Below are 19,856 nucleotides of genomic sequence, written 5' to 3'. Positions count from 1 at the left end.
TCCAAGTAAAACTATAATGTAGTTCAAAGTTGTGTTGGCAGAATTTGTCCTGTAGATGTGTCACAAGTTGTGATACTGTACCTTCTACTGAACCCATAGAAGCATAGATGTAATAGCATGTACAGAGTCCATAGAAAGTCACAGGTATCTTATTCATATGTACAGAATTTCATCTGCAAAAGGCGATTTTCAAACTGATCCCTGGATCCCCAGTGATTCCAGATACATAGCGGAATGCTTTTACTTTATTCCAACCCAAAATTGTTAACGTAATATATTTACTTTAAATATATATATATATATATATATATATTTTTTTTTTCACAACAAAAAAACACCACCCTGCATTTTTTTTTTAACTTTTTTCCATTTTTTTGTTGTATTTTTCAAATATTTGATAACTTTCCATTACATTTTTTCCAATTCTTGAATATTCGCCAATTTAAAAAAAAAAGTGTTAACAAAAAGTTAGCAGCGGTTATTTTCAGACGAATATTTGACGGTACAAAAATGTGGCATTTCTTCGTTCAATCCAAACTATGTCAAAGCATGTGCCCATTTTCCACCTAAATCTGAATCCAATGCAGATTGACCAGTTCCTATAAACCGCACATTTCCGTGGATCAGTCTTAGAAAGGCAGATTCAGATTTTTTTTCCCTGTTGATGAAAACCCATCTGACTGATTTGGAATCCGAATCCGAATGCGTCAAACGGAATTATAATAGGGGGAGGAGGAGTATATAAGTAGTGTTACAGTATATCCTACAATCCGAGCTCCATGGATGGATTTGAAAGGATCTGAGTGGGCTAAAATGGGTAAAATCCAACTTTTTAATTCAGCATGCGGATCGGATTTTGGCCTGAAAAGCCGAGGAAAATCCATGGATCTGATTCTGACAGGTCCCCCCCATCTCTATTACTTATTCAGCATTCATTTCTTTCCTGTAGTATGTAACTCACATAGGCCTGGATCTACTGAAGGGTGCTACGCTTGAGCACGCCTTAACTCCTGTTCATTAGAATGGGAATTGGGGAGTGCTAAAGCTTAGCACCTTTTAGTGAATCTGGGTTGTAGACCCCTATTCAGTATAGTGTGGAGTGTGGTCTCCATGCTGGAAAAGAGTTCAGCTAAGGCTGCATCCAAGCTAGCGCTGAGCGCGCTTATGCTTGAAAGCGGTGACGTCACCAACTCTCCAAGCATGAACGCTCGGCTGTCCTGCAATAATTTGAGAGCGGGGGGGGACACCGGGTGTGTCATTGTCTGGATCGGGGCTGTGTGTGTGTCTCTATGTGTGTCCCTCCATTCTCTCCCCCCCCCCTTCCCACCTTCCCCCCTTTCCTCCTCTCTCTCCCCCCTTCCCTCTTCTCTCCTCCCCCATCCCTCCTCTCTCCTTCTCTCCTCCCCCATCCCTCCTCTCTCTCCCCCCTTCCCCTTCTCTCCCCCTCCCATCTCTCTCTCCCTCACCCCTTCCCAACCTCTCTCCAGGGCTCTCTCTGGAACACTTCTGAAACATTTTCATTTTGCAATTATCCATTCCTATGTGGTGCAGCAAAAAAATAAAAATAAGCAGTACTCATGGTTGCCACTTTTAACTCATGGCCAACCCTGAGAAAATACAAACATACATCTCCCATATTGGTGTAGTACTTAGAGCATTGGACTTGTATATGAAAAATCAATGGTTCAATTCCTAAAGTATATACTGGTAAAATAATAATATATAAATTATACTACACCATGTGGGAATTGAACCCCTGATACTTCATATGCTAGTGAAATTCTCTAACACTGTTTCCCAATTAAAGTTAGTCGTGGAACCCTTTTATATTTTGTAAAACAGAATGGAACCCCCTAAATATTTTTAGCGTAGCACATGAAAAAAAAAAAAAATTAAATGCGCCGCAGACATTTTTTTGGTTCAGGTCATTTTTAAAAGACCCCCACCGCTCCCTCCCCCCAGTGTGTCTCACTCCCTCCCCCCCAGTGTCTCTCACTCAAGCCAGTGTGTCTCTCCCTCCCACCAGTGTCTCTCACTCCAGCCAGTGTGTCTCTCCCTCCCCCCAGTGTCTCTCACTCCAGCCGGTGTCTCTCTCCCTCCCCCCCAGTGTGGCTCTCACTCCCTCCCCCCCAGTGTCTGTCACTGAAGCGAGTGTGTCTCTCCCTCCCCCCAGTGTCTCTCACTCCAGCCGGTGTGTCTCTCCCTCCCCCCAGTGTGTCTCTCACTCCCCCCCCCCCCCAGTGTCTCTCACTCAAGCCAGTGTGTCTCTCCCTCCCACCAGTGTCTCTCCCTCCCACCAGTGTCTCTCACTCCAGCCAGTGTGTCTCTCCCTCTCCCCAGTGTCTCTCACTCCAGCCGGTGTGTTTCTCCCTCCCCCTAGTGTGTCTCTCACTCCCTCCCACCAGTGTCTCTCAGTCCAGCCAGTGTGTCTCTCCAACACCTCAGGGTCTCTCTCTCCCTCCAGCCAGTGTGTCACTTCCTCCTCCCAGTGTCTCTATCACTATCCCTTCCCCCCAGTGTCTCTCTCACTCTCCCTTCCCTCTAGTGTCTCTCTCTCACCTCCCCCCAGTGTGTCTCTCACTCCTTCCCCCCAGTGTCCCTCCCTCCCTCCAGCCAATGTGTCTCTCCATCACCTCAGGGTCTCTCTCCCTCCAGCCAGTGTGTCACTTCCTCCCCAATGTCTCTCTCACTCTCCCTTCCCTCCAGTGTGTCTCCCCCTCCCCCAATATGTCTCACACCCCCATGTCTCTTTCACCCCCCCCCCTCTGCCCATGTCTCTCTTCCACAATGACACACACACTCTGACACACATACACCTTATAACGCTGCATGCAGCAAGGCAGACGAGGTGCTGCATGAGCTGTGCTGCACAGCGCCACCTAATACCTGACTGAGAAATTGCAGCTACAGACAGACTGCTTTTTTGAAGGGGAAATCCGGCACAGTGAGTGCGGGCGGCCCGTTCGTAGGTGGAACCCGAGCGACTGCTCGGAACCCCATTTGGGAAACGCTGCTCTAACTGATGAATCTGACTCCATAAACAAACTTAACATACACTGCACAGTGCAGTCCATCACCAAATTAGAATATACCTTGCAAACAACCATAGGGTTGTTTAAGGAGGATGGCCTTCCATCCACACAGTGGTGTGGTGCTTAGAGCAGTGGACTGGTACTGTATATGAAAGATCAAGGGTTCAACTCCTGCATGTGTATTATATATGTAGCCCTGGCTGGTTTTGGGCTATCCTTCTGCCCTCCTCCTGGCAGTAATCCCCAGTAAGGGCAGGTTGCCAGGAGTAATCATGGGTTTTCCCCACACCTCTGCAGCTCAGTGAGTCATAGAGAAGGTAGTGTAATCAGGCCTGGTGTCCAATCAGGGGCTGGTTCCTGCTGGATCTGTACTTAAGGGGTTGTACTTCCTCAATTTAATGAGTCTGCCTCTACCTTGAGAGAGGCATAGTCTACCCGTGATCAGGTGCTGGGCGCTGCCTACTGTGTGCCCTCCCTTAGGGGAGCGGTGGGAGACAGTTCCCCTTACTCTACCAGAGTCAAATATTCGTCTGAAAATAACCGCTGCTAACTTTTTGTTAGCACTTTTTTTTTAAATTGGCTAATATTCAAGAATTGAAAAAATGTAATGAAAAGTTATCAAATATTTGAAAAATTCAACAAAAAAATGTAAAAAAGTTTAAAAAAATGCAGGGTGGTGTTTTTTTTGAAGAGCTTGGACTGCTCCTGGTGCCCCCTGGCTGGGAGTGTAAGTCCAGGGACATCCTAAGGGTACAGGTCCTATATGCTGCTGATTGACTGCTGTGCCATGTGCATACAGAACAAAGTGTTCCTGTTTAATATACTTCTTGCTGAGACTGAAATCTATTAGGAAAAAGGAGAAAGAGACTCTCCTGCAGGGATTTCTCCCCTTATCCTGGGGGCTGCAAGAGATGGAGGCACTGTCACCGTGAGTACGAGTCAGTTTATACCCCAGAAGCTTGTCCTGACATCCCCTACCATCATGCGGGAGACTCAGGGCTACTGTTTATCAGCAGGTATGCACCACACCACTCCAAGTAACCAGGATAGTTTCCCCCGTAATAGACCCTATTTGCAATTGGGGGGGGGGGAGGGGGGGGGAAACAGGGTTACATATAATATAATAATTAATACCATACTGTGCACGAATTGAACCCCTGATCCTTCATATGCTAGTACAATTCTCTAACTGTTACACCACAGAGGGTGCTCTTACTTTTTAAGTCAAACCTTAACATATTAAACAACCTTAACACTGCAGTAAATCACCCAATTAGAATAAACCATACAAACAACCATAGGGTTGTTAATAGAGGATAATTATCTATCCACATTGTGGTGTAGTGCTTAGAGCAGGGGACTGTAGTAAAACATGTAGAAGTAAACACGTCAAGCACCACTCGCTCAGCGCTAGCATGGACGCAGCCTCACTCTGCCGACTCTCCAAGCATGAGCGTTGGACTGTCCTGCAACTTTTCCAGTAAGCGGGGGAAGGGGGAGGGACTAAACAGTGACTGACGCTGATTGGCTGAGGAGGTCATGTGGTGCCTCAAAGTCAATTTAATTTGTCTCGGCAGGCGCCCAGCGCCCGTAAGCATGCGGACAGACTTACATTGATTGTGCAGTGGCAGACTGGACGCAGCCTTAGGCCACGTCCATAGAAGGACAAGCAGCACTGAGCCGTGCGGACGCTCCGCGCTGAGTCCCGGCATCCTCAATGAGGATGTCTTTAGAGGGGGCTCACGCGAGCGTCCGCAGGCGTGCTGTCGAGTTGGACTTTTCAGCCGACAGCCAAGCTGTTTTTCAGCGCGCTGTCGGCTGAAAACATCCAATCAGCGCGAAGCAGCATCAACGTCACGGCGCCGTGACGTTGGCGCCGTGATGTTGAAGTCGGTGCGTCGCGGGCGATTGGCCCAGCGACGTCACTGCCCCGCCTCCCCCTGCCTCCCCCCGCCTCCCGATCGCGGACGCTGGCTCGCCTGCATGGGCATGAAATCGCTCATGCTTGATCAGGTGAACATCAGCGTCCGTGCGGCTCAGCGCTGCTCCACGTTCTATGGACGCAGCCTTAGTGGCGCACTAAGTCACATGGTAATATGATCATCATTGTGTCTGTATAGTAGTGCTTCAAAGCAATGCAGCCTATTTGGTGGATTTTTTTAAACTATAATTTTAAGTGTAGGGTTACAAAAGGGGAATAACCAACGTTCAGTCTATTTGAGGTCACAGAAATATGGGGAATGTGGTGACAGGTTCCTGTTCTCTAAAGCAAGTTCCACACGCATATGTGCAAGTTAACTAATATATTTACAGTTCTAATATCTAAATGTATCTGCTTGGGAGGTATTCTATACGGTGGAGTGTTGTAATCCAGTTTCTGAGAACAAAATGTATGTAGTTTTTTTTCCTCTCTTAACTTGTAATATTGAGGTAGTGTAGCGTGCTACTTGGATCTTAAATAAACCATATTTCACTCAGGGCTTAATTTAAAGTTTCTTTTAACTTCTGGACATATTCCATTTCTCAATTACGAGACATTGTAAATTGGATGGATTTGCGAAAGAAAGGAGAAGGCATATGGGTTGAAGAAAAATGTGCCTTTCAACTCTACTTCCATGGATCTGAGTCATTCCATATTGTTATTATCTGACTTTATAGCTGGACTTGATTTAGAAAGTAGAGGTCTGCTTCCAATATGCAATGTTTTGCATCCAGGAAAATCAGGCTTCATACCTCACAGAGAGAGAACACACTTGGGCCACCTCTGTTCTTGGATTCAGAAAACTGTGACATATCAACACTGTTACTTCAGTGTGGGTCTTTCATTATTCATGCTGAAAAGTGGCTTAAACATACTTTGAATGTTGACTCTGCAGACCTTCCTACACCTGCAGAGCATCCGTTTCTAATAAATATAAACGCTAGCAGACTGTTTCCTAGTGTATAAACCCACTCAGAGATTCTCGGGGTGTTAATATCCTTACATAAATGTTTACACTGGTAAGACAGTAAAAGTAAATGGACCTGAGAATGGATATACACTTCTGCAACCATGCATTTATCCCACATTTGACCCCATGCTGAAAATTAGACACTGCTTGAATTCCCGCGAATAGCCTTCAACTCTCTTATAGGGAGTACAGTATATAATCTAATGGCTTTCCCCTTCACTTTGCAGTCTTCTCTTTAAAACCTCCAAACATGTTGCTCTCCACCCCTTTTACACAAAAGGATCATGAAAGACAAAATGAGTTTACATCTCATAAAAATCTCTTGGTTTATAATATCACACCATAGGTAATAGAGATGGTGAATCCTCCCAAATCCGTTTAACGGATTTTGTTGCATTTTCCCCCAAAATCCGTTTTGCAGTGTAAAATCCGCAAACAGATTTGGGTGTTTTTAATTGGCATGGATTCATCAATAACCGCCATTGGATACAATCCGTTGATGGATTTGTAGAATCCAATCCGTGGTATCAGCAATCTGTGCAAATGCTTAAGAATCCACCAGCGCATTGCTGAATCTCTGGATTGGATTTTACGAATCCGTCAATGGATTGCAGAGTGTAGTAGGGTGATATAAATAAAAAAATGAGCAAAACACGAATCACCCTTTTTGAGATTGATTCGCTGAAATCCACGGACCAAAGGAACTGGCCCATCCGCTGCGCATCCAAATTTGCCAAATAAAAAATAGCCCAACTCTCATAGGTAAATTTGGCCTTCAGGAATAGAAACTTCTGGAGCAAAGTCCAATGCACGGAGAGTTCAGTGGCACTTTATAATCTCTTGAGTTTTCACATTAGCTATCATTGTTATTTCTAAAATACAGCATTTTCATCTTTCATTGATTCACTATGTTACCGTACTGTACTGTATACTGCTTCACCTTAAAAGGACTCAGACTCTGCTATTCACAATTTGTTCTAAAAGTCCATCATCTAATTATCGTTTGAGAACAACAACTGTGTTCTTTCAGCAAACGAACTGCTTGCCTCTGCAATTTCTCATTTCCGTACCATATACAATCTTACCTAGCTCACTTGGAAATATAGAACTTGTAGCAATATAAATTAACAAAACACACAAACCCCAGCAAGCTCTTTCAATATAAATACTGCTACTTTATTAAAAAGGCATATGAGGACACATACTATACGGCATGGGGACCAGGTTATTTAATCTTTTTACCGGTATCATTCATTTAGCAAAACAAGGTAGACATAAATTGTAGTTTATTCGCATAAATTCGCTTACACACAATGATACACAAAATACAGACAAAAGACACACTCACTTTGGGACTGGGGTCGAAAACTAGACTTTCCTAGGTGCAGGGAACTCAGTAGATGAGTTTTACCCTGACTGGGACTTAGGCTGGAATTCCCTGAATTCAAATCGGCATGAAGTTCCACACGCCACTGGTACGTTCTCCACTGAGAACTTGGTCCCTCCTGACCGCGAGTTACTCCAAATCTCTTGGAACTGAAATCGGCATAAAATCCCAGCCATGTCCGCTACAATCGTTTCTGAGAGCCTGGGCGCAAAAGTCGGGATTTAGACTCTGGCAGGCAGGCTTTTCAGGCTTGAAATCGAAGCCGGTTGCTCTGCTATTCGCGCAGAAGCAACTTTGAAAAGCCCCTGCGCTCTTACTACCGGAGAACTCCAATCTGATTGGCTCACAGATTCTTATAGTATTCTGTTTCATTCACAAAACTCAGCAGCCAATCAATGTGTGGGAAAATTCCCAAGCAACCAATCAGAGCCAAGCCAGCTAGAAAAGCTGGGTCAGCGGGAAATCTCAAATAGCCAAGGGACATGCACAAGCTTGCCACCTTTCTCCCTAGCTATCTCAATGCCACCCGCTGGGACAGGCTCCACCAGCCCGGAGGACTGCCATTGATCTCCGGACCTGGTACTCTGCATATCCCTGCTGACCAAATGCTATTCTCACCTCTGGCATCCTCGGACTGCTTTGAACTCTGATGTCCAGCAGACTTACCAGCGCCTATGGGTTAGCTCGGGCAGCCTGTTTGGACATCAGTTCCGAATGTAAAAACACATTACATTTAACAAAGTATATTTTGCTATACTTCTGAGTCTTGGGGAACAGGGGACAGACAGGGAAATATGTTGTAGTTTTACTTCTATCTGCCTTTTTCCCCACACACTTTCTCTTGGACTCAGTCTGGACTCTGAGTCCTCTCTCAACCTTATATACGGTTGGGGCACCCACAAACCCTATACTGGTTGTGGGTCACCTGGGCACTAGCTGGGGTACCCCCATGAACCTATGGATTCCCTCAGCTACAGGAAGATGTTTTATCCCTGTGCCCCATTCTCATTTCTGGACTGCGCTGAACAGGGTACCCTAGTGGTGAGTCGTGCTTGCTTTTCAAGGGGAGATATTGCCGGGACAATGTGCCTACAGTACATATATCCAAGAATCAGGCATGATTTCCAGGTACATTTATAGGGGAACTGACAACTCCAGACCCCAAACTCCTAGGCACATTCTGTCAACGGTTCCTCCACAAAAAAACCCTTGAAACTCATACCCTAGCAATCCCTGGCATGCCCGGAAAGGGAAAAACACAAAAAATACTTTTGTTACATACAGTACAACTCTATTGGACCTTTATACACGGATCAGGGGTAACCAAAACTGACTTAACCTTTATTTGAGAGCCTGGTTACCCCCTACCGTCCCAACATATTTGTTACATAGTTACATAGTAGATGAGGTTGAAAAAAAGACATATGTCCATCGAGTTCAACTTATATTAAATTTAGAAAAGAGATAATCATCCTATACTTGTATTTACAGTATATTTATCCAGAGGATGACAAACAAAAACCCCCAGTAAAACATTATCTAATGATGTCTCATATGGCGACACATACATTAATTCCTTACTTCAGTAATGACAATCAGATTTCTCTCTGAATCAATATGCTTCTTACTTGTAATTATTTGTTATGTGCCTGTATACCTTTCCTTTCTAAAAAGGTCTCTAACCTTTTCTTAAATAAATGTATTGTATCTGCTATCACAGTCTCCATGGGTAATTAATTCTACATTTTAACTTCCCTTACTGCAAATAACTATTTTCTGCTGTCTTTGGGATGAATAGTTATTTTAAACGTTCTTGTATAGACACTGTATATATTTGTATATAGTTATAATAGATGTCTCTTTTTCCCCCAACTTTATTGGGTATCAAAACAGAGATATGCAGAAATATAGCATAATTAAGTGGGTTATCGGGAGGGGGGGGGGGGGGTTGAGTACATAAAAGAAAAGGGAGGGGAGACGAGGGGGCATAGGGAAGGGGGAACAGCATTTTGGTGGGGCTTCAAAAAGCGTAATACTCTACATAGACATATCACAATTCACTTTTGTAGTGAGATTATGGGGCAGCCTCTTTGCCCTTTATGGGTCTGTGTCTGGGGGACCAGGGTGGTGGAAAGGAACATATATAATTCCCTAACATAATATATAGAAATGGGCCGGGGGAGGCGACTAGAATTGTCTTCTAGCCATGGTGTAGGGGTGGTTTTGGGATATTATAAGCTGAGGGAGCTTAAGGCTACATTTCGGCTGCCTGTGAACATTATCCAGGGTAGCCATAGTTTCTGGAAAATATCATATGTGTCATTCAGAAAACTAGTGTTTTTCCATCGTGTATACAAACCATACCTTGTTTCTAATTAGCGGATTGATGGTAAAGTATCTTGTTTCCAAAGACTTGATAAAGCACACCATGCCACGATGATTATAGCAGTTATTCGCTTGTTTTCCACCCTTGTGTGGTCTAGAAGTGGTTTGTTTAATAGAAACAGCCATGGACCTAGGGGAATGTCTGATCCTACCATCTCACGGATCCAGGATCTCACCCGCCTCCATAGGGCCTGCACTCGAGGGCATGACCACCACATATGTAGAAAAGAGGCCATACCACCACAACCTTTAGGACACACAGGGGAGTAGCCTGGAACATATTTATATAGATTTTCCCAGCAAGTTAAGTAAATTGAGCTTTTGGCTACAGCTTTGAAAATATCTTGCCCAGGACATACTTGAAAATGAAAAGTAACTCTCAATGTATTACTTCCTGGTAAAACATTTTATAAATAAATAAAATAAATAGATCTTCCCAATCATCGCCTTCCAATTCCTACCCCAGATCGGTTTCCCATTTTTTTTCATGAATTTAAGCTTAACTTGGGGGTTTTCAGCTGGCAGGGAAAATTGGCCATATAGTTTTGATATCAGCCTCTCATGGGAGTCTGCTCCTAGACAGAGTTTCTCAAGCTGAGAGACGGGACTTGTGGGCCTGATTTTAGCATAAAAGGCCCTTAGCTGGAGATAACAAAAGATTTATCCCTTTATCCTTAACCATTTTATCAAAAGGTGTCACTTTAAGATCATGGCTAAAATCGAATAGTCTAAAGATATTTGCTTGCCGTTACTTCGCAAAGGATTGTTTGGGTAATCCTGGGGGAAAATCCCTGTTCCCAAAGAAAGGGGTCATCAGGGAGTTTGGGTTGCTAAACTTGTATTTAAATTTGAGTCTGTCCCATAGTCTGAGAGAGTGCGTGATTGCTGGCAAGGAGGAATGCTTCAAAAGGCCTATCCGGTTAGAGAGCTACAGAATATTTTCTATAGGGGTGGAGCGTATCAAATGTGCCTCCAGGGAGACCCATCTCCTGAGTGATGGATTTGCATGCCAAGCTACCCATTGACTTGCTTGCGCAGCCATGTACAGTAATACGAGAGAAGACAAGGAAGTGCCAGGCCTCCTGCTCCGGTGGGTCCGGTTAGCAGCTTGCAGTTAAGTCTGGGTCTCTTGTTATTCCAAATTAATTTACAGTAGAGACCAAAGATTGGAGTTTGGTTATATCTGATGTCACAATAGGTATAGGGTGGGTCTGAAAGGGGTTGAGCAACCTGGGTAACAAATTCATCTTCAGGGATTGGACTCTCCCCATCCAAGAGATATTACATTTAGTCCAAACCGCTAGTTTGGCATTTAATACTTTCAATATTTTGGGATAGTTAGCCTGGTAGAGCAAGTCATAGTCCTTCGTTAAAAAGAATCCCAGGTATTTCAGTGAGGATTGCTGCCATCTGAAATCAAAATTTTATTTGATTAGCTTAACTGTCTCCTGCCTTAGATTGAAATTTAGTGCCTCTGAATTACTATTTATCTTGACCCCCGATAGTTTATTTAAAATAGATGGTTCGTTGAACAAGTTTCGTAGGGTTGTTAAGGGTTTTGATATCTTTAGAATATCATCAGCAAAAAGGGCCATCTTATATAACTGATACCCCACCTCAAGATCGGAGATATTAGGGTTATGGCGTATATGTGCCGCAAGCAGCTCCATACAAAGGGCGAAAATAAGTGGGGACAGTGGGCAACCCTGTCTTGTACCACTTTTTATCTGAAATTGAGAGGAGGGAAAGCCCTGGCTTTTTACAATTGCAGTGGGGTTTGAGTAAAGGGCCATTACTGCTTTGAGGAATATTCCTAAAAAACCAAAGGCCTTCAATGTTTCCTCCATTTATATTCAATCTATACGATCAAAGGCCTTCTCAGCGTCAAGGCTATGCAACATGGTGTGTTCACTTTTCTGTGCTGACCATCATATCTATAATCCACCTAATATTGTCCACGGCTTGTCTGCCTGTAATAAATTCCACCTGATCGGCGTGGACCAAAGAGTGAAGAATCTTTACTAATCTATTGGCCAAATTTTTTTAAAAGATTTTAATATCTGAGTTAATTAAAGATATTAGGCGGTAGCTTCCACAAGCTGAGTGGTCTTTCCCCTCCTTGTAGATTTGTTGAAAAAGGAGAGTCAACTATAATAGAGTTGAACAACCTGAGCAGATGGGAGGAGAGAGTGTCACTACAATTTTTATAATATAAACTTGAGAACCAATCTGGGCCTGGAGCTTTTGAGGCTTTTAAATCCTTGATTACCAGTTTGACTTCTTCTAAAGTTATATATTGGTTCAGAACTCCTTGTTGGGCCTCAGGCAGAGAAGGTAGATTGGCGGACTGGAGATAGCTAGCTATTTTGGTCCCGGTTTGGGCATCATGTAGTACTTTTTTACCATTGTATAGTTTAGAGTAATAGTCTTGGATTCTCTTACTATTACTTTTGGGTTTGAGGTTAAAGAGCCCGATAGCAGTCTAATTGAGTGGATATTATAATAGGGGCGCTTGTTTCATAATTTTGCTGCCAGGAGGTAGTCTGCTTTATTCGCTTTTTCGTAGAATTTTCTCTTTGACCAGATTGTTCTGCTTTCGCAGTTAGAAACATATTGAGCTCTGCTCTAGTTTCCTTAAGAGATAGCAACGTCTATGGGGACTGATTGTTTTTGTGAAGTTTAGAGACAGCATTAATCTTGGTTTGGAGAGAGTCAATCTTTAACTGTCGGGCCCTCTTCCTACCTGAGGCAATAGATATAAGGTACCCCCCTTATTGTAGCCTTGTGAACCTCCCACATTGTTGCCAGCGACGGCACACTTCCCTCATTGGTCTGGAAAAAAGCCTCTACTTCCCTGGTAACATCATTCAGAACCTCCGGAACCTTGAGAAGAGACTAATTTAGTCTCGAAGCTGCCCTGAGTGCCATGATATTCAGATTTGTGATCGTAGAATCTACTGGGACGTGATCTGACCAGGTTATATTGTGAATATTTGAATCAAAAACCTGAGGGATCAGACCTGCGCTTATAAAAATATAGACGATACGCAAGTATGTTTGGTGGGGGGATGAGTAGAAGGTAAAATCGCTGGCCTGGTGGTTCACCTCTCTCCATATACAGCTGAACCCCTTATAACGCGGTCTTTGGGGTCCACAACCCCAAGACCATGTTATAACCGGGATCCACCTTCTATCCCCTCCGCTAGGGAAGTGGGAGTAAGTATCATACCCCCTGCTCCGCCAGGGAGTAGGGGAAGAGCTAGGACTGCCCTCGGTGTCCATGTCTGGGGGTTTGAGTTCAGGGACCATCCTAAGGCTGGAGACCAGTGAGAGAGTATGCTGTGTATCCAGTGTATGCTGTATGCAGAAAGAATAAAGACTGTTCCTGATATCAAATTTACTTCTGCCTGGGTGTGCAGTCTGTCTGGGGGAGTATGAGAGAGTTCTTATGCAGGGACTGCCTTTAGAACTCCTGGAGCCTGCGGCAGAAGGAGGAGCTGACATGAGAATTCAGGGGAACCAGCTCTCACCCCTAAAGCCTGTCCTGTTTCCCCAACAACATTGGCGGAATCTCAGATCTACTGTGAGCCAACAGGTACTTAGCACCACTGGACACCTGGTAGCCGGGGAAATCTCCCAAAGGGTGGAGGAAACACAGCTACACATATAAACAGACTCCACCTCCTCTTCTATTTGCTTGATCCTTCCGAAAAAAATGAACTGCCCAGTCTTGAGTTTCCTCCCACCACATTTCAGTAATGTCTATAATATCATATTGCTCCTTTTTGGCTATTATTTCAAGATCCACCATTTGTCATGTCTACAAATAAAACAAAAGACTTTTGCAACCCGCCAAATCCTTAGGTCATACTTGTTTTTCTGCTCTGACTCATATGGCCTACAGGCTTCTTTCAATACAGTTCTTTTTCGACTCTTAATGTTATATCAACATCCACTTTATCTCTCTTACAGGATTTTGTAACTTATAGATACTTTTCATCTCTAGCAAGGGAATCATAATGCTATGTGAAAGTTACCTCATCACACTTTCACATCGTTTTACAAGGCAGAGTGAGGAAATATAGCTGCAGATATTTCAACATTGTTAAGCATGATAATTTCACATGTAATTGTTATAGGGCAATATACGGTAACAGATATAGATCCATCATGTGTCTGCCATGATGATGGACCTGTCATGATGATGGACCTGCCATGATGATGGCTGTAGTTCTGAATCAGAAATCTTTCTTTATAAGTACCTTAGTGAATTATTTATTCCTTCTGAATTTTGCAAATGAGCATTGCCCAAAAAGTTGTGGTCCCGGACTCTAGGCATACTGGTATTATATATTTTTGTATCTGTACATTTTGATAAACCTTCACCCTTATCATTCACAGTCATTTAGGTCAACATGATTTATATGGCATATCTCATTGCTGTGAATACGCAGAATGTATCAATATTGCCTCAGTTCGCAAAGACAACCAGGGAAATACATACATACTGTAGCTAAGTAGGTGGCCCGTGGCGACATCTGAACAGGTAAGCAGAGGTGCGGGGGCGGTGGGGCAGCATCACAGTCATGTGGAGCCCGCGCGGGAGCTGCAGGACTCCATACTGCACTGTGAGCTGAGACCATGTGACCGGAGCAGGAGAAGAAGCTTTCCTATTGGACAGCCGGTCACATGGTCTCAGCTCACAGTGCAGTATGGAGTCCTGCAGCTCCCGCGCCTCTGCTTACCTGTTCAGATGTCGCCGCGGGCTTCCTCCACCCCAGGTAAGTTTCCTCCACCCCCAGGTAAGTGAAAAGCCGGGTATTCGGCCGGGTGCAAGGTGCCAAATCCTCCGGGTACCCGTTACCCGGTTTTAAAAAAATGTAGGACCCGGTCCAACACTATCTGATAGCTCAATAAATTCTTCAATGTTTCAAAAAGTCTTCGGGAGTCATATTTTTCCTGATTGAATGCTGGTTGCTGTGGCAGCCGGAGCACCCATGGCAGCTGAGTACCTAGAAACATGCAAGTGCCCCTTTCAACTACAACATATGGGAGTAAGGACAGCAAAGTTAACCCCCTCTTATTTCCAGTGGCGGTTGCTATCCATATTAAATTACTACTAATAGCAGGGTGTTAGTTTTCAGGTTATCCCCAGAAGAAGTCGTATGATGAAACGCGTTGGGCCTTTTGACTGTTTGAGGCCACTGTGTCAACCCTACACTAACCTTTGTGAGATCTTGATTGGCTGAGACGGCTGTTATGCGCCGAACAGACGGGGGACTCCGATCGCGGGTGAGAGATGCTGACGGGGGAAACCGGTACACGTGTGTACCTGCAGGCCGAGCAGTTGATTCGGGAGGAGGGTTGAAGTGCGCCCAAAGTCACTTCTTGCTTACTTACCAGCAGGGAAAGTGTGAGGTTTTTTCCTTTCCCCTCTGTGTTGTTTGTTACTTTCAGTAAAATGTTAAGGCACTATACCCTTTGCTTTTGTGTCTTCTTCTTCATATGAGGACAACAAGGAGTCCACGAACCAGAGGATCCCTGCATATGGAGTAACAGTATTATGTGTTTTCAGTGTTAATCTTTCACTGAGTCTATATGCACATTTCACTGTATATTTTTGGTCACTTTGCACACGAGCACTTTTTGGTTTAGTTTTGTTAGAGTTACAGTTTGGGGAGACCGTTGGTGTTCTACCAGCAGCTTGACTATATCCTATTATTTCTTGCGCTTTATTCTTTGTTTCAGTGGTTTCCTCCTGGCTATTCTTCCATGAACACCATTCTTGTTCAGTGTTTTCTGATAGTGCAGTCAGGAACACTCCTATTGGCCAAGGTGAGAGTGGCCTGCAGATCCCTTGATGTTACTCTGGAGTTCTTTGTGACTTCCTGGATGATTTGCTGGTTTGTTCTTGAAGAGATTTTGGTAGTACGACCACTCCTGGGTAGAGCGCAAAAACCCCTAATTGAAGCTTAGCGACTCCTTGGGAACTCTTGAAACTGGAGTGCAGACCACATGATTCTAGGCTTTGACACACAAATAAAAACACCAAGTGTGCCACTTTTAGTTTCCTCCCTTTGAAACAATTGTTGTTTTTAAACTACAGCTTGTTGCATTATCCAACTACAGAACTAGCAACCCACTTGAGTTCATTTATTTAATCCTTATGGACTCAGCAGTGTGTAGATATGTTGAACAACCTTTTTCTAGAAGTCACCAGAATTTCACTCACAAATCAACAAAACAAGAGATTGCAAAACATTTTGAATTCCCACGAGAATTGAACTGTCATAATTTCATACATTTGTAATAAAGTATATGAAATTCCTAAGCATAATCTTTTGCTATGATGATATTTAATATCATACTATTGCTAAATATTTCTGGGAATTTAATGAGCAAATTACACAGATCTTCTGATACTAATCTGAGTACTGTCACTGCAGAGAACTGGAGCTCTTCTACTTTTTAGGCCTTGATTATATCAGCTCCGCCAGGGCGCGCACGCTCCCTCGTAACGTCACAGGGCAATGCGCATGCCCGAAACCTGCACTACAGGCAGAAGGCATCGGGAGGCATGGCGGAGGCGTGGCCATGATGTCACCTGAGCGGTTTCTCCCTCATTGGCTGAACCGCTCACGTGAGGCGGCCGTCGCTCGGGAAAATAAATTTCTGAGATCTGAATTTGCGTGCTTGGATGCCGCACGCGGTCGCGAGCAGTATGTGCATGCACATTAAAAATCATGAATTTGTTCTGGCGGTGCGCGGCGTCGTGCCCTTGCGCGCCGCTGGTATAAGCACAGCCTAAGTCCTATCAGAGGCAGAGCGTGGGGCCAAGGTAAGAACTCCAAGAATTCATTTATTTATTTTTCAGTGTCTTAGCTGAAAAGGGCATCTGTAAACGTAATTTTTGTTATAAAGATGGCCAATTAGCACAGAAACAGAAACACTGAAATCGGGCAGATGAGGGCCACTTGGCTGACCCTGTTTTATATATTTTGAGCTGTTATAAAACATTAGATCCCCTTTAACCATTGTGGTCTCCCAAGCACAGCTGAATTCCTGTACTCTACACGCCTCCACCAATAACTTTTTTTCTGGGATCTAGCTGGGGATAACTCTTTCAGAAGGATAAGTAAAACAAAGCCAAATGGATCACTAAACACCAAAGCCATGCATATTAACTGGGCAGGAATTGTTATAGAATATTTTTAGTATGTTTGAATGATAGTCAATTAGTGATATGAAAACAGTGGCATGCAATGAAAATCTAATCTAATGTAATGTGATCAATAAAAATGCTTAAGACTGAAGCAGAAAATTAAATGTAAACTTTATGTACATTCAGTTAAGGTTGTATTTATTTTACCACCATAATTGCCATCTGTATGCTCACACAACTACCCATTTATAATTAAAGTAAAAAAAAAAAAGTGTTTATTTATTTATAAAATGTTTTACCATGAAGTAATACATTGAGAGTTACCTCTTGTTTTCAAGTATGTCCTGGGCAGAGTTACGATGACAAATAATACATGGTTACAATACATAGTTACATAAGTGAACAGGGTATACATTATATACAAGACATTACATGCACAGCAAGAGATAATATATATATATATATATATATATATATATATATATAATATTTACAGTTGCTATATGCTTTAGTGTGGAGGGTTTTTGTCACTTTTTTTACCCACCATAACCTTAATAATTGTGGTGAATACCTAGTCTAGTCTCAAACATGCTTAGCCAGCACAACCAACCTCACACTGATGATACCCATCAAGGTTGAAACATGTCTGTGAGTGGGTTTACTGGCTTTGCATCTCATCCCAGCCTCTGTCTAAAAGCTGTGTTTAAAACAGTATGCATTGGCTTGAGGATTTGCTTGTGTAATACGAGCTTGAGACAAAAGGTGGCACTGTGTGCTCATTTGCATGTCATTTCCCAGAATCCCTTGCTGCAGTGGAAGCGCTGTATGCTGGGTGACAATGGGGAAAGACAGGGTTGCAGAGCTGTCTAATACATGCAAATGAACATACAGTAATATTTACAGTTGCTTTATGCTTTACTGTGGAGGGTTTTTGTCACTTTTTTTACCCACCATAACATATATATATATATATATATATATATATATATATATATATATATATATATATATATATAACATACAGGACACCTGCAAGCTCATATTCAACCCCCAAAATAACCACAACATATATATATAAGCATATAGGTGTCACAGAGGAGTGCTACTGAGCATGGGTATATATTTAAAATTAGAGACAGAACATGAAACACAGACAGAGCTCAGTGCACGTCCAGTGAAACTTATACACGGTACAGTGCCTAAATATATATGTATAGATATCTATTAAATAAAATGGTCTTTTAGTTTAACATTTTGGCCAAAGTGTTGTACGCCCCTGAGCCACTACACAGCAGACCACATCTCAAGGGTCCCTAACACTAATATAAATTCTTAATAACCTGTGCATTACCAGGAAGAATGATTTATAGTAAATCTGTCAAAATTAGTTGCATAGTTCTAAGTCTAATTGAAGGTTTTATTAACCTGTACATTACCAGGAAAAGCACCCTATATTAGATTTGTCACAATCATACTGCAAGCAAGCAAGTCCCCTGAGGAAGATCCCCCTGTGGGATCGAAACGTTGGAGTTATGTGCTGTATTTAATACATTCATTTTCATTCACCTGAGTGCTGTCTCATTTTTGCTGCTTTGCGGTAATGTGTATATATATATATATATATATATATATATATATATATGCACACATACATACACACATGTAATCATCCCCCACCACACGTGGCTAAGTACAAGAATCTCATATGTAACCAACACTAAATGATAGCAAGAAGTAATCAAGATGTAGAAATGGTGTATATGCATGCTCACAGTTTTAACCTTTAAGATGACAACAGTATATTCCGTCTTCAGGATCATGTCATCACTAGTACATGGAAAATGGAAAAAGTGGGTTAGACAAGCGGTCTCCAAGCTTTTGCCTAAAGAAGACTGGCAAAAAAAAGAAATAAAATTGTATGAACGGTTAATACTGTAATAGGGATGACATTTAAAATACACTACCGTATGTATCATTTTTTTTTAAATCAAATCAAAATTTTACATTTACTCAATCCCCCACCCTCTCACTCAACATGGCTCTCCATACACTCAATCCCCCTCCATCATGCAAACCCCCACACTCAACCCCCCCTCTCCACACTCAATCCCTCTCATCACACTCAACCCCACTCCCTCACTCAACCCCCCTTCCTCACACTCTATACTCTCTACTCCTCACACTCTACATTCCACTCTCACTCAATCCCCGTCTATCTCACTCAATCCCCCTCCCTCTCACTCAACTCTCCCCCCCCCCCCTCCATCTCACACTCGACTCCTCTCTCTCAATCAGAGGGAAGAGGAATTTGCCCGGGAGGGGAGTGGGAGCGTGGCAGTGATCCTTCGTGGACTGGTCAAAATTCTGACACGGACCCCCATTTGAAGACCACTGGGCTAGACCACAAACTAACAATGACATGGAGACAGGCTGATAATATTGCATAAGGTACAAAGCGCTGTGTACAGTATCTCTAATCAGCTTTATCCCCATATTTAAAAGGATGGTACTCTTCTTTACCCTTATTGTTATGCCATGTTATAGTTATAGGACAGTGAAGCACTTGTTTTTCCAAGATGTTTGTCACCGTGATATGATATTGTTTCTGCTAATTATTAATTATTTCTATTAATTACATTTTGCCATGCAAAAGATCTTGGTAAACTGATAGCAGAATCAAGAATACATAACACTTGTCAATTGCAATAAAAAGGACTTTGTGGGTAGCTGCCTGATATTTGACCAAGCAACCATAAGCCATAACCAGGTGCCAACAATGCATACAGTAGGAAAGGATGAGATGAAAGGTGATAGGAAAGCATCCACCTAACACCATTAAAGTGCTCCAAGTCACACTGCAATCTTCTAGTCTACAACTAGCTAAACAATGTCTATCTAGAATAATGCAGAATTCTTCCATCCTGTTGTTAGGTTAACAT

General features: G+C 43.0%; 1 protein-coding gene across 4 annotated transcripts in view; it reads right to left on the bottom strand.

The window, feature by feature from the left end:
• Positions 1–19,856, bottom strand: part of PDE7B (phosphodiesterase 7B) — a 372,458-nt gene that overhangs the window by 110,831 nt on the left and 241,771 nt on the right. The gene's annotated exons all lie outside the window — the stretch shown is intronic.

Source organism: Ascaphus truei, chromosome 4, assembly GCF_040206685.1.
Source record: "Ascaphus truei isolate aAscTru1 chromosome 4, aAscTru1.hap1, whole genome shotgun sequence".
Lineage (NCBI taxonomy): Eukaryota > Metazoa > Chordata > Amphibia > Anura > Ascaphidae > Ascaphus > Ascaphus truei.
This window is presented reverse-complemented; position numbering and strand designations above follow the sequence as displayed.